We start from the raw sequence: 13,707 nt of genomic DNA, 5'->3' as shown, positions 1-13,707 counted from the left end.
ATGTTTTCTAGACCTTTCATCATTTTTGTTGCTCATGTCTGGACTTTCTCCAATTTGTCCACATCCTTCCTGAAATGTGGTGCCCAGAACTGGACACAATACTCCAGCTGGGGCCTAATCAGTGCAGAGTAGAGAGGAAGAATTACTTCTCGTGTCTTGCTTACAATACTCCTGCAAATACATCCCAGAAGGATGTTTGCTTTTTTTGCAACAGCGTTCCACTGTTGACTCATATTTAGCTTGTGGTCCTTTATGACCCCTAGATCCCTTTCTGCAGTACTCCTTCCTAGGCAGTAATTTCCCATTTTGTATGTGTGCAACTGATTGTTCCTTCCTAAATGGAGTATTTTGCATTTATCCTTATTGAATTTCATCCTATTTACTTCAGACTATTTCTCCAGTTTGTCCAGATCATTTTGAATATTAATCCTATCTTCCAAAGCACTTGCAACCCCTCCCAGCTTGGTATTGTCCACAAACTTTATAAGTGTACTCTCTATGCCATTATCTAAATCATTGATGAAGATACTGAACACAACCAGACCCAGAACCGATCCCTGCGGGACCCCGCTTGTTATGCCCTTCCAGCATTACTGTGAACCACTGATAACTACTCTCTGGGAACAATTTTCCAACCAGTTTTGCACCCACCTTATAGAAGCTCCATCTAGGTTGTATTTCCTTGGTTTGTTTGTGAGAATCTAGGGTTGGCCTTTAAAAAATGGCACCAACCCCTGGGGCACTCCACTTGAAACCAGCTGCCAACTAGATATTGAGCCATTGATCACTACCCGAACTTGTATTATGGCACCCTTTCTTCGATTTCAGCCCTGGGTGCTGGGGCTTGGGCTGTTAGCCCCAGGCGATGAATTTAATTATAAACATTATTTTTTAAGGCAAGCTGGCAGGCCACCCACGAAGCCTTGGCAGGCCACATTTGGCCCAAGGGTTGTCCACTGAACATCACTGGCTTAATCTGCAGCAAGAAAGATTTATGTTCGCTACTAGGAAAATCTTTCTAACTATAAAGATAGTTAAGTAGCGGAACAAGCTTCCTAGGGAGGTTGTGGAATCCATGTAATTGGAGTATTTTAGGAACAGATTGGACAGTTTTACTTGGTCCTGCCTCAGTGCAGGGGGCTGGACTTGATGACTTCTGAAGGTCCCTTCCAGTCCTACATTTCTGAGAATTTATGAAGGGAAACCCTCTGGTGACTCCCCTCTATTGAGCCTGCCCTTCACTAGCTGCCCCTCTAGCCTCCTCACTGATTCACTCTGTCCCTCCCTTTTTCCCCACTAATCCAGCCCTATAGATCCCACGAGGTCCCCGCAGTCCCAAACCTTCCAATAGTAACAGTTTGTAGTGCTGTCTTTACTCTCTGGAAGATGTGCCAGGCTCTATGCACTGACTGGCTTTCAGCCTTATGTTGTTGTCTTTCGGGACCAAAGAGGACACTGACAACAGTATTACATCTTGTGAGTGTGTGTGGGTAAAAAGGCCAATGGACGAATGGCAGTCCTTTCCTAACTGAATGCATACGTAGCTCGATATTAAGGAAGGAATTAGTCTGTGCCCACTGAACCGTCTGGTGTTTACGACTCAGCCTTTGTGCCTCAAGATCCATATGGTGATTCACCGCGAACCGAGTGACTGGACTGTTGACGGCGCTTGCCAGCATGACCCGCTGCTGCTGACTCCCAACAGCAAAGCTGCACTAGGTCAAGTTGTGCTTCAGTGTGTACTTGACGAGTCTGGGTGTTTTTCGGGCCCCCTGGCACTTGGCTACCGTCAGTTCACCCTGCAGCAACTCTGCTTTGGCCTTCTGGTGTCGTCCGGCCGCACCACGACGGTCCCAGCACCAGGCTGGTGTCCTGCGCCTGCGGTCCGCCCCTGCCAGCGGCTGGGCTCCAGAACCGGCTTGTTGGTAGCGTCACCTGCGCCGGGGTGCGGGGCGTGGCGGGCAGGGGTGGTAAGTGGCACTCAGCTCCGAGCCCATGGGAGACCTGTGGCAGGGCCCGGCCACACAGACCTCCCTCTCCCCGCGGCTGCAGCTTAGCACCTCCCGCGGCCAGGCCGACTGTCACACCGAAGCAGCTATGTCTGCTGATTGGCTGTTCTGTTGTTATTGGGCGGATCCCCTCAATCCCTCTTGTGATTGGCGATTTCATGCCTTGTGTGACTGTAACCCTAGCAACGTCTCAAACTCCTCATTGTGATTGGCAGGTGGCTGTGTCCGTCGCTCCGCGCGGGTGACCGGCTAGTCCAATTCGGAGGCGGGAGGGGAGGTGAAGCCGGAAGTCGCTGTGGTGTGTTCCGGTGCTGATGTGGCTGGGGGCGGCGCTTGGCAGCTAAGGTCGGAACCGGGGGCGCTACCGGAGTTGGGTGAACGCGGGGGAGACCGGGCTCCCGGCGCAGGTGAGCGGGGGCTGGGCTCGGGGTAAGGGCGGGTGGGGCCCTGAGCAGAGTCCGACCTCAGGCGGGCCCCGAGGCCTGCACGGACCGCCAGTGAGAGGAGCCTGCCCCGGGCCCCCGCCGGCCGGCCGAGGGGGGGGCTCTGCCCCGGGCCCCCGCCGGCCGGCCGAGGGGGGGGCTCTGCCCCGGGCCCCCGCCGGCCGGCCGAGGGGGGGGCTCTGCCCCGGGCCCCCGCCGGCCGGCCGAGGGGGGGGCTCTGCCCCGGGCCCCCGCCGGCCGGCCGAGGGGGGGGCTCTGCCCCGGGCCCCCGCCGGCCGGCCGAGGGGGGGGCTCTGCCCCGGGCCCCCGCCGGCCGGCCGAGGGGGGGGCTCTGCCCCGGGCCCCCGCCGGCCGGCCGAGGGGGGGGCTCTGCCCCGGGCCCCCGCCGGCCGGCCGAGGGGGGGGCTCTGCCCCGGGCCCCCGCCGGCCGGCCGAGGGGGGGGCTCTGCCCCGGGCCCCCGCCGGCCGGCCGAGGGGGGGGCTCTGCCCAATAGGAACCATTTCCCCAAGCAGCTTTGGGTCGCTGCTGAAATAATGACCTTTGTTCCGTCTCTCCGTGTTTCCGGTTCTCTGAGCCTCCGCAGGGCGCTGCCTGATCTCGGGGCGCTGCTGCTTCTCGCTTCGCGGCAGGGAAGAGCCTGGAGGCGTGTAAAAAGGTAGCTGGAGAGGAGGAGCCGCGGGCTCACTGCTACCTAGGAGAAGAAACCAGCGGCTTTCAGCGACACAAACTGACCGTCTGCAAGGGGGAAGGGAACTGAGTAGCAAGGAAAAGTGTTTGAACGGTGTGGGGGGAAAGAGTAAGAAAGAAAGAGTAGCAAAGTTTGGCATAGGTCATGAGGATTGAAAGGAAGAGCAAATGTAGGAAATTTTTTTTGCTTTTATTGGAAAAAAGCTAATCTAAACCCCACTTTTAAGTCACACTTTTTTTTTACTGTCACTGTGTAAACAATTGCTGTAGATGTTATAAAATCGTGAATGGGAAGGGAAGTGTTGAGTCACAAGTAGTCTATTAAACTGTGGTACCTGCTATGATAAAGTCTGAGAACCTTTGACCTCAGAGTTTAGAGAGAGATTTTCTAGCAGCCAAATTGCATTTTGAAATTACTATAATTCCAGTACAGTTGAATTTAATCTAACTAAAATCTCCTGCTGTGTTTGTTCAGTTGAAGCTGCAAGTGCTCTAATTAGAAGCAATTCAGACAATTTAGTTCCAGAGGAAGAATTTTTTTGGGGTCTTTTCTGATCCTTCACCATTTGCTGCACTCACCAACCCCAGACACAGGGATCAGCTTTGCACCTATCATTTACAAGAATGTAGTTACCCTCTTCTCCCCCCCCCCCCCCAAAGTGCATGCTGCCTTCCTTTGAAATGATAAAGCCTGAAATGTTGAACCCGGACAAAAGATGTGAGGCGATGCTGATAGGAAGAAGGAAGTAATATGAAAAACTCTTCTCAACAATCTAATCCTCAAAGGCATCTGCTCTCATATTGTTAAATCAGTTCTTAGCCTGAAATCCTACTGGATTCCACACAGCGCCCTGGTATCAGCTTTCAACATATCAAAGACTACCTATGGGCCTTGCAGGCTTATTGGGGACACCTAACCTTTGCCCATCATAAGAGGAGAATTTCAGCCAGTGGGACAAGTGCAGTTTCAATATTGAACCTAAGCTGGACTTTGTATTGAGGCAGGTCAAGGAAATCTGAGGGCTCCAGATAATGTAAGAGTTACCTTCCCATCACTTCTCATAATCTTACCCAAAAAGAGCATGTTATTGACAGGGCAATCATGAGATCACACTGGCTAGGTAGATGGTGAGCTGCAACTACTGTTCAACCTTGACTTGATACTGCACAATATTTTGATTAGAAAAAAATAGAATGATAAAATTAACATGGCACACATTAAATGGATTAAAAACTGACTAACTGATAGGTCTCAAAATGTAATTGTAGATGGAGAATTATTATCAAGCAGGTGTGTTCTGAGTGGGGTCTCATGTGGATCGGTTCTTGGCCTTGTGCTTTTAAACATTTTTATCAGTGAGTTGGAAGAAAACATAAAATCATCTCTGATTAAAAGTTTGCAGATGACACAAATTAGGGGAGTGGTAAATAATGAAGAGGACTGATTCAACGCGATCTAGCTTGCTTGGAAAACTGGAAGTAAGCAAACAATATGCGTTTTAATACAGCTAAATGTAAATGTGTACATCTAAGAACAGAATGGCAAAGAGTCCTGTGGCACCCTATAGATTTACACTTACACTTATAGACTAACAAATGTATAAGCTTATGCTCCAATACGTCTGTTAGTCTATAAGGTGCCACAGGACTCTTTGCTGCTTTTACAGATCCAGACTAACACGGCTAGCCCTCTGATATCTGATACAAGAACAGAATGTAGGCCACACTTACAGGATGGGGGACTCTCTCCTGGAAAGCAGTGGCTGAAAAACATTATGGTGTCATGGTGGATAATCAACTGAATATGACCTCGCACTGCAATGTTGTGGTCAAAAGGGCTAATGCAATCCTCAGATGCATAAACAGGAGACTCTTTAGTAGGAGTATAGAGCGGTTATTTTACCTCTGTATTTGGCACTGGCATAACTGCTGGAATGCTGTGTGCAGTTCTGGTGCCCACAATTCAAGAAGGATGTTGATATATAGGAGAGGGGTTAGAGAAGAGCCACAAAAATGTTTAAAGGATTAGAAAACATGCCTTATAGTGATAGATTCAAAGAGCTCAATCTGTTTAGCTTAACAAAGAGAAGATTAAGGGGTAACTTGCTTATAGTCTGTAAGTGTCTACTTGGGCAACAAATATTTAATAATGGGGTCTTCAGTTTAGCAGAGAATGGTATAACATGATCCTATAGCTGGAAGTTGAAGCTAGACACACTGAGACTGGAAATAAGGTGTAAATTTTTAATGATGAGAGTAATTAACCATTGGAACAATTTACCAAGAGTTGGAGTGGATTATCCATCACTGACAATTTAAAAATTATAATTGGATGTTTGTCTAAAACACATGCCCTAGCAAATATTTTGGGGAAGTTCTCTGGCCTGTGTTATGCAGGAAGTCTGACAAGACGATCACAATGGTCCCTTTTGGCCTTGGAATCTATGAATCTAAGAAACTGTAACTTGATTGTTTCACAGTTGCCCTATCTTCCTTCCTTCTCCTTCCTGCCTTCAGTCTGTTTGTATCATCCACCTATTGTGTCTTGCCTTAAACCTAGATAATAAACTTAGTTTTTGTGCAAATCCTTCTACTTCACATCTGTGCAGCATCTTGCATATTGAGGCCTCTAGGTGCTTCTGTAATACCAGTAATCTCAAGCAAAGGCCTAACTACTATGCATTTGAGATAAACTAGCACCTTGCCCTCCATTAAAAATATGCACCAAATCCAGTGCATGTGAGGGCATTGTAGCTGAATTTCTTCCAGCTATCAATTTATTAAGCAATGATTGTTACTTTTTCTGTGAATCTAACTCAAAACTTACCCACCTCCTTAAGTTCTCAGTAACTTCCACTTTGAAAGTGTGTGTGAGAGTTCCTGTTCTTTCCATTCCCTTCTTCTATTTAACAGGTTAAATTAAAACACTACACTCTATTTTTGAAGCACTTGGAGGAGAAGAAGGTGATCAGGAACAGTCAACATGGATTCACCAAGGGCAAGTCATGCCTGACCAACCTGATTGCCTTCTATGATGAGATAACTAGCTCTGTGGATATGGGGAGAGCAGTGGACATGCTATATCTTGACTTTAGCAAAGCTTTTGATATAGTCTCCCACAGTATTCTTGCCAGCAACTTTAAAAAGTATGATTGGATTAATGGAGTAACAAGAAGGGTTTCTTCAGGTATGTTGGCAACAAGAAGAAAGCCAAGGAAAGTGTGGGCCCCTTACTGAATGAGGGAGGCAACCTAGTGACAGAGGATGTGGAAAAAGCTAATGTACTCAATGCTTTTTTTGCCTCTGTTTTCACTAACAAGGTCAGCTTCCAGACTGCTGCGCTGGGCATCACAAAATGGGGAAGAGATGGCTAGCCCTCTGTGGAGATAGAGGTGGTTAGGGACTATTTAGAAAAGCTGGACGTGCACAAGTCCATGGGGCCGGACGAGTTGCATCCGAGAGTGCTAAAGGAGTTGGCGGCTGTGATTGCAGAGCCATTGGCCATTATCTTTGAAAACTCGTGGCGAACGGGGGAAGTCCCGGATGCCTGGAAAAAGGCTAATGTAGTGCCAATCTTTAAAAAAGAGAAGAAGGATGATCCAGGGAACTACAGGCCAGTCAGCCTCACCTCAGTCCCTGGAAAAATCATGGAGCAGGTCCTCAAAGAATCAATCCTGAAGCACTTGCATGAGAGGAAAGTGATCAGGAACAGCCAGCATGGATTCACCAAGGGAAGGTCATGCCTGACTAATCTAATCGCCTTTTATGATGAGATTACTGGTTCTGTGGATGAAGGGAAAGCAGTGGATGTATTGTTTCTTGACTTTAGCAAAGCTTTTGACACGGTCTCCCACAGTATTCTTGTCAGCAAGTTAAGGAAGTATGGGCTGGATGAATGCACTATAAGGTGGGTAGAAAGCTGGCTAGATTGTCGGGCTCAACGGGTAGTGATCAATGGCTCCATGTCTAGTTGGCAGCCGGTATCAAGTGGAGTGCCCCAAGGGTCGGTCCTGGGGCCGGTTTTGTTCAATATCTTCATAAATGATCTGGAGACTGGTGTGGATTGCACTCTCAGCAAATTTGCGGATGATACTAAACTGGGAGGAGTGGTAGATACGCTGGAGGGGAGGGATAGGATACAGAAGGACCTAGACAAATTGGAGGATTGGGCCAAAAGAAATCTGATGAGGTTCAATAAGGATAAGTGCAGGGTCCTGCACTTAGGACGGAAGAACCCAATGCACAGCTACAGACTAGGGACCGAATAGCTAGGTAGCAGTTCTGCGGAAAAGGACCTAGGGGTGACAGTGGACGAGAAGCTGGATATGAGTCAGCAGTGTGCCCTTGTTGCCAAGAGGGCCAATGGCATTTTGGGATGTATAAGTAGGGGCATAGCGAGCAGATCGAGGGACGTGATCGTTCCCCTCTATTCGACATTGGTGAGGCCTCATCTGGAGTACTGTGTCCAGTTTTGGGCCCCACACTTCAAGAAGGATGTGGATAAATTGGAGAGAGTCCAGCGAAGGGCAACAAAAATGATTAGGGGTCTGGAACACATGAGTTATGAGGAGAGGCTGAGGGAGCTGGGATTGTTTAGCCTGCAGAAGAGAAGAATGAGGGGGGATTTGATAGCTGCTTTCATCTACCTGAAAGGGGGTTCCAAAGAGGATGGCTCTAGACTGTTCTCAATGGTAGCAGATGACAGAACGAGGAGTAATGGTCTCAAGTTGCAGTGGGAGAGGTTTAGATTGGATATTAGGAAAAACTTTTTCACTAAGAGGGTGGTGAAACACTGGAATGCGTTACCTAGGGAGGTGGTAGAATCTCCTTCCTTAGAGGTTTTTAAGGTCAGGCTTGACAAAGCCCTGGCTGGGATGATTTAACTGGGAATTAGTCCTGCTTCGAGCAGGGGGTTGGACTAGATGACCTTCAGGGGTCCCTTCCAACCCTGATATTCTATGATTCTATGACTATAAGGTGGATAGAAACCTGGCTAGATCGTCAGGCTCAATGGGTAGTGATCAACGGCTCGATGTCTAGTTGGCAGCCGGTATCAAGTGGAGTGCCCCAGGGGTTGGTCCTGGAGCGGGTTTTGTTCAAAATCTTCATTAATAGATCTGGATGATGGGATGGATTCCACCAGCTTGCTGAGGGTGCATGATACTAAGCTGTGGGGAGCGGAAGATAAGCTGGAGGGTAGGGATAGGGTTCAGAGTGATCTAGACAAATTGGAGGTTTGGACCAAAAGAAATCTGATGAGGTTCAACAAGGACAAGTGCAGAGTCCTGCACCTAGGACAGAAGAATCCCATGCACTGCTACAGGCTGGGGACCAACTGGCTAAGCGGCAGTTCTGCAGAAAAGGACCTGGGGATTACAGTTGGTTAGAAGCTGGATGTGTGCCCTTGTTGCCAAGAAGGCTAACAACATATTGGGCTGCATTAGCAGGAGCATTGCCAGCAGATCGAGGGAAGTGATTATTCCCCTCTATTTGGCACTGGTGAGGCCACATCTGGAGTATTGTGTCCAGTTTTGGGGCCCCCCACTACAGAAAGGATGTGGACAAATTGGAGAGAGTCTAGTGGAGGGCAACAAAAATGATTTGGGGTCTGGGGCACATGACTTATGAGGAGAGGCTGAGGGAACTGGGCTTATTTAGTCTGCAGAAGAGAAGAGTGTATGTGTGGGGATTTGATAGCAGCCTTCCACTACCTGAAGGGGGGTTCCAAAGAGGATGGAGCTTGGCTGTTCTCAGTGGTGGCAGAGGACAGAACAAGAAGCAATGGGCTCAAGTTGCAGCGGGAGAGGTCTAGGTTGGGTATTGGGAAAAACTATTGCACTAGGAGGGTGGTGAAGGGCTGGAATGGATTACCTAGGGAGGTGGTGGAATCTCCATCCTTAGAGGTTTTTAAGGCCCAGCTTGAGAAAGCCCTGGCTGGGATGATTTAGTTGGGGTTGGTCCTGCTTTAAGCAGGGGTTTGGACTAGATGACCTCCTGAGGTCTCTTCCAACCCTAATCTTCTATGATTGTATTCTACTGGAATACCAAAGGTGTTCTATCATCTCAAGTATTTCCTTTCCTTTCAAATATGGTACCTAAATGCTTCGTCCCACCCTCCATATTGCTCTCCAGTATCTCAGTTCTCTGCTTGCTAAATCTTTCCAGAACCACAGACATTCTCAAAGCAGCTTAATTCTATTTTGTAAAAAAAGTTCTCATAGATATTAAGGTCAGAAGGGACCATTATGATCATCTAGTCTGACCTCCTGCACAATGCAGGCCACAGAATCTTACCCACCCACTCCTGCAATAAACCTCTCACCTATGTCTGAGCTATTGAAGTCCTCAAATCATGGTTTAAAGAGAATCCTCCAGCAAGTGACCCATGCCCCATGCTACAGAGGAAGGTGAAAACCCCCCAGGGCCTCTTCCAATCTGCCCCAGAGGAAAATTCCCTCCGTACCACAAATATGGCAATCAGCTGAACCCTGAGCATGTGGGCAAGATTCACCAGCCATGAGATTTCTCTTGGTTTGTGGTTTCCAAGTTATCACAGTCATGAAACAAGAATATCAGTCTTCTGTCAAAGAGATTTAATAGCAGGTAATGCAGCTATCTGATAACTCTCATGTTTTGGCCACAGCATTGCACTGGGAACTCATGTTCAGCTGATGATTCACCAGGACCCCCAAATCTTTTTCAGAGTTACTGATTCCCAGGTTAGAGTCACTCATCCTGTAAGTATAGCCTACTTTCTTTTTTCCTAGATGAATACATTTACTTTTGGCTGTTATTAAAACTTACATTGTTTACCAAGTGATCTGCACTGGTCTGTATCAGCAACCTGTCCTCTTCTTTATTTACCACTCCATCAATCTGTGTCCTCTGCAAACTTTATCAGTGATGACTTTGTTTTCTTCCAGGTCACTGATCGAAATGTTAAATAGTGAAGGGCAGAGCCCTTCTAAGCATTTTAGTGCCCAGGGCGAGCAAGCATATTTGCACCCCCTGCCATGTTTTCATCATTTTCCCACCTCCGAGCCTTTGCGTCTTGGGCGACTGTCCTACTCACCCTGCCCTGGTTACGGCTCTGGTGTAGGGCCAAGAATCAATCCATGCGGGACCACACTAGAAACACACTCTCTCATTGATGATTCCCCATTTACAGTTACATTTGGGGACATGTCAGCCAGTCTGTAATATGTATAATATAAGCCATGTTAATTTTGTATGGTTTTAGTTTCTTCATAGAAATATCAAGCAGTACCATGTCAGTCTTACTGAAGTCTAAGTGTTATATCAACACTCTACCTTTTATCAACCAAACTTGTAATCTCATAGAAAAAAAACTCAAGTTTGACAGCATCTATTTTCCATAAACCTGTGATGATTGGCATTAATTATATAACACTCCTTTAATTCTTATGTAATCGAGTCTTGTATTAGCTGTTCCATTATTTTGTCTGGGATTGATGTCCGGCTTACAGACATATAATCAATCACTCAGGTCATCCTGTTTAGCCTCTTTAACTATTGGAGCATCTCTAGTTTTCTTCCAGTCTTCTAAAACTTCCCCTGCGTTCCAAGTGTTATTGAAAATATAGCACCTCGGCCAGCTTTTTAAAAATTCTTGGATGCTAGTTATCTGGACCTGCAGATCTAAAAATGTCTAGCTTTAGTAGCTGCTGTTTAACATCTTCCCAAGTTATTATTGGAATAGAAAGTGTTTCTGCATCATATATGATTACATATTTTTCCGCAGATACCAAGCAGAAATATATATTGAACACTTGTGCCTTTTTTGCAGTACTATTGACAATGTTACCTGTGATGGGTGCCACCTGGAACTGGGGTACCACTGAGCCCCCCGACCCACCAGCCTGGGGTCCCTCTCACCCTGCGCTGCTGTGATAAATTGCCACGTTCTCCAAGCTTGCTCTTTCACTAGCATTCACACAGGTAGGGGACACACCCAGCTGCTGTACTTACAGGCTGCTGTGATCAGCTCTGCATGGGACTAAGGAATTGCCCAGCTGCTCAAGAGCACACCCTTCTGGGGTGTAAACCCAAAATTATACTGTCTTGCACTGCACAGAGATATGTACAGCATAAGCTCATGAAATTTGCCCCCTCCCTCAATGTGGAGAGGGCATATACAACAGCTTTTTGTCCCAAGTTATGACTCCCACACACTGGTTTGTGATAAAACAAAAAAATTAACTACAAAAGATAGATTTTAAGTGATTATAAGTAATAGCAGATTACCTCGCAAATAAACAAAAATGCAATCTAAGCTTAATATACGAAAGAGATTGGATATAAGTAGCAAAGTCTCACCCTAATTGTTGATTCAAGCAGGCTGCAGGCTCTTAAGAGGCAAGCAAGTTCAGCTTGCAGCTTAAAAACCTCAGGTGTTCCTTTCACAGGCTAAAATTTCCTTTTAACCTGGGTCCTGCACTCCCTCTCTCCCCCCCCGTCCAGTCCAGTCCAGTCCTTGTTCCTCAGATGTTTTCAAGAGTCTCCTTTGGACGGGGAGGCAGTGAAGACCCACGATGATGTCACTGCCTGCCTTAAATAGCGTTTGCTTATGGCGAGAACCCTTTGTCTCCAACCTTGGTTCCCACACCTTTCAGTGGAAAAACACTGGTATTCCAAGTACTGGAGTCCAGTACTGGGTGATCTGTAGTCTCATAGCAGCCATGACTTGGAGGTTGTTTGTAGCATCCTCAGGAAGGCTCCCCGGTGGGAGATTAGCTTCTTCTAAGACAGGTTTCAGAGTAGCAGCCGTGTTAGTCTGTATCCCCAAAAAGAAAAGGAGTATTTGTGGCACCTTAGAAACTAATAAATTTATTTGAGCATAAGCTTTCGTGAGCTACAGCTCACTTCATCGGATGTAGCTCACGAAAGCTTATGCTGAAATAAATTTGTTAGTCTCTAAGGTGCCACACGTACTTCTTTTCTTCTTCTAAGACTTATTGTTCTCCCTAATGGTCCATTGACTTGAATGGGCCCTTCCCAGCCAGCTATCTAGACTGACAGGCTTTTGCCTAGTGGGCGTTGCCCTGGAGTAACTACATGAAATACAGATACACAGTCAGCATTCCTAACTTCAGATACAAAAATGGTACATGCATACAAATAGGATAATAATATTCAGTAAATCATAACCTTTTCAATGATATCTCACATGACCTATCCTATATAAAATACATCATAGTTATGCCATAATCATATAATAATATTTCTATGAAGAATATGGGATGCACTGTCACACTGCAATTTTCATCTAGTAATGAACCAATTCCATTGTTAGGGTTCATTGATAAAAATGAATTGCTGCACTGAGTAGAATTTGCTGAGTGTTTGTCAGAGGAAAAATAGTCCAGTGAAAGGAGTGTTCAGTTTGAACAATGTTTGGAGTGAAGAAAAATGTTTGGTCCCATTGGATTTAGGTCTTAAGTTACTTAAGCACGTTTGAAAATTTTATCCCATGTTAAAATCCTCCAGTCCAAGACACATGCCTTTATCGCTGACTAAGAAGCTGGCAATAGTGACACCATAAGAATTTTTTTTTAAATTTACTTTGTCTTTTGTATATTTCAACCCCCTAAAAATGTTACCATAAGTGTCCCTTTTATTTATTTTGAAAATACGGTCACTTTACTCAGTAAGTATTTCCAGAACTGCATTATCAGGCCTTTTGATACAGTAACAATGTGACAATAATAAGAAACCATGTGAGTTGCTCCTTTCCTTCACCCCTACATTAACAGAAGACTTTAGGTGATAGAAATGTTTCCTCTTTGCAGTGGCCATCTGTTTCTGTGGCACGGTTATCTACTTTGAAGGTATGGATCTAAATTAATGGTTGACATAAATGTTGACATTGACTTGATTATACCAGTGGAGAATTTGGCCAATGATCTCAAAGGAATGCTTCTCTTATATGTGCTCTCTGCCACAGAGTGCAGCAGAGAACTCTAAAATCTGCCATCCTGGAAGATGATCAGTTTAAACAACAAGAAATACCTCATCATCCACAAGAATCTCTCAAATGAATGTTGTTCATTATAATAAAGTACCCAGAAGTATGCTGAGCAGTTTACGGTAAACCTAGGGAGAGACTGCCCTTGCGCCTGCCCCAAACAACTGATAGTCTAAATGTAAACTGGGATAAAGCAAGTGAGGAGCCTACCAGTGGGAGGAGGACGATGGGTATTATACCAACATAATTATACTGTGACTCAGGGCTGGTCTGTGCTGAAAACATACATCAACATAGCTCTGCTCTTAGGGGTGTGAAATCCACACTCATAAGAGACATAGCTATGCTGACATAACCCCCAGTGTAGACAGCGTTAGGTTAATAGAAGAATTCTTCTGTCATCCTAACTGCTGCCTTTTGGGGAGGTGGAGAACCCTTCCCATCGCTATAGTGAGTGTCTACACTGAAGTGCTACAGTGGTGCAGTGCAGCATTTTAAGTGTAGACATAACCTTAATTTAGGCACATAGTAGTAGTTTTAGTTAAATATTCATTCATTCATACTGGTTAAGGCACTAGACTG

At 46.2% G+C, this 13,707-nt stretch overlaps 1 protein-coding gene across 3 annotated transcripts in view; it reads left to right on the top strand.

Annotated features, from left to right (window-relative positions):
• Window positions 1–2,288: 2,288 nt before the first annotated feature.
• Window positions 2,289–13,707, top strand: part of GOLGB1 (golgin B1) — a 119,738-nt gene continuing 108,319 nt past the window's right edge. For all 3 annotated transcript variants that reach the window (XM_048819070.2, XM_048819155.2, XM_075124641.1), the window contains exon 1: window positions 2,289–2,416. The gene's annotated coding sequence lies outside the window, so the exon portion shown is untranslated. The remainder of the gene's footprint in view (window positions 2,417–13,707) is intronic.

Source organism: Caretta caretta, chromosome 1 (genome assembly GCF_965140235.1).
Source record: "Caretta caretta isolate rCarCar2 chromosome 1, rCarCar1.hap1, whole genome shotgun sequence".
Taxonomy (NCBI): domain Eukaryota; kingdom Metazoa; phylum Chordata; order Testudines; family Cheloniidae; genus Caretta; species Caretta caretta.
The sequence above is the reverse complement of the archived record's forward strand: the minus strand, read 5'-3'. Positions and strand labels throughout refer to the sequence as shown.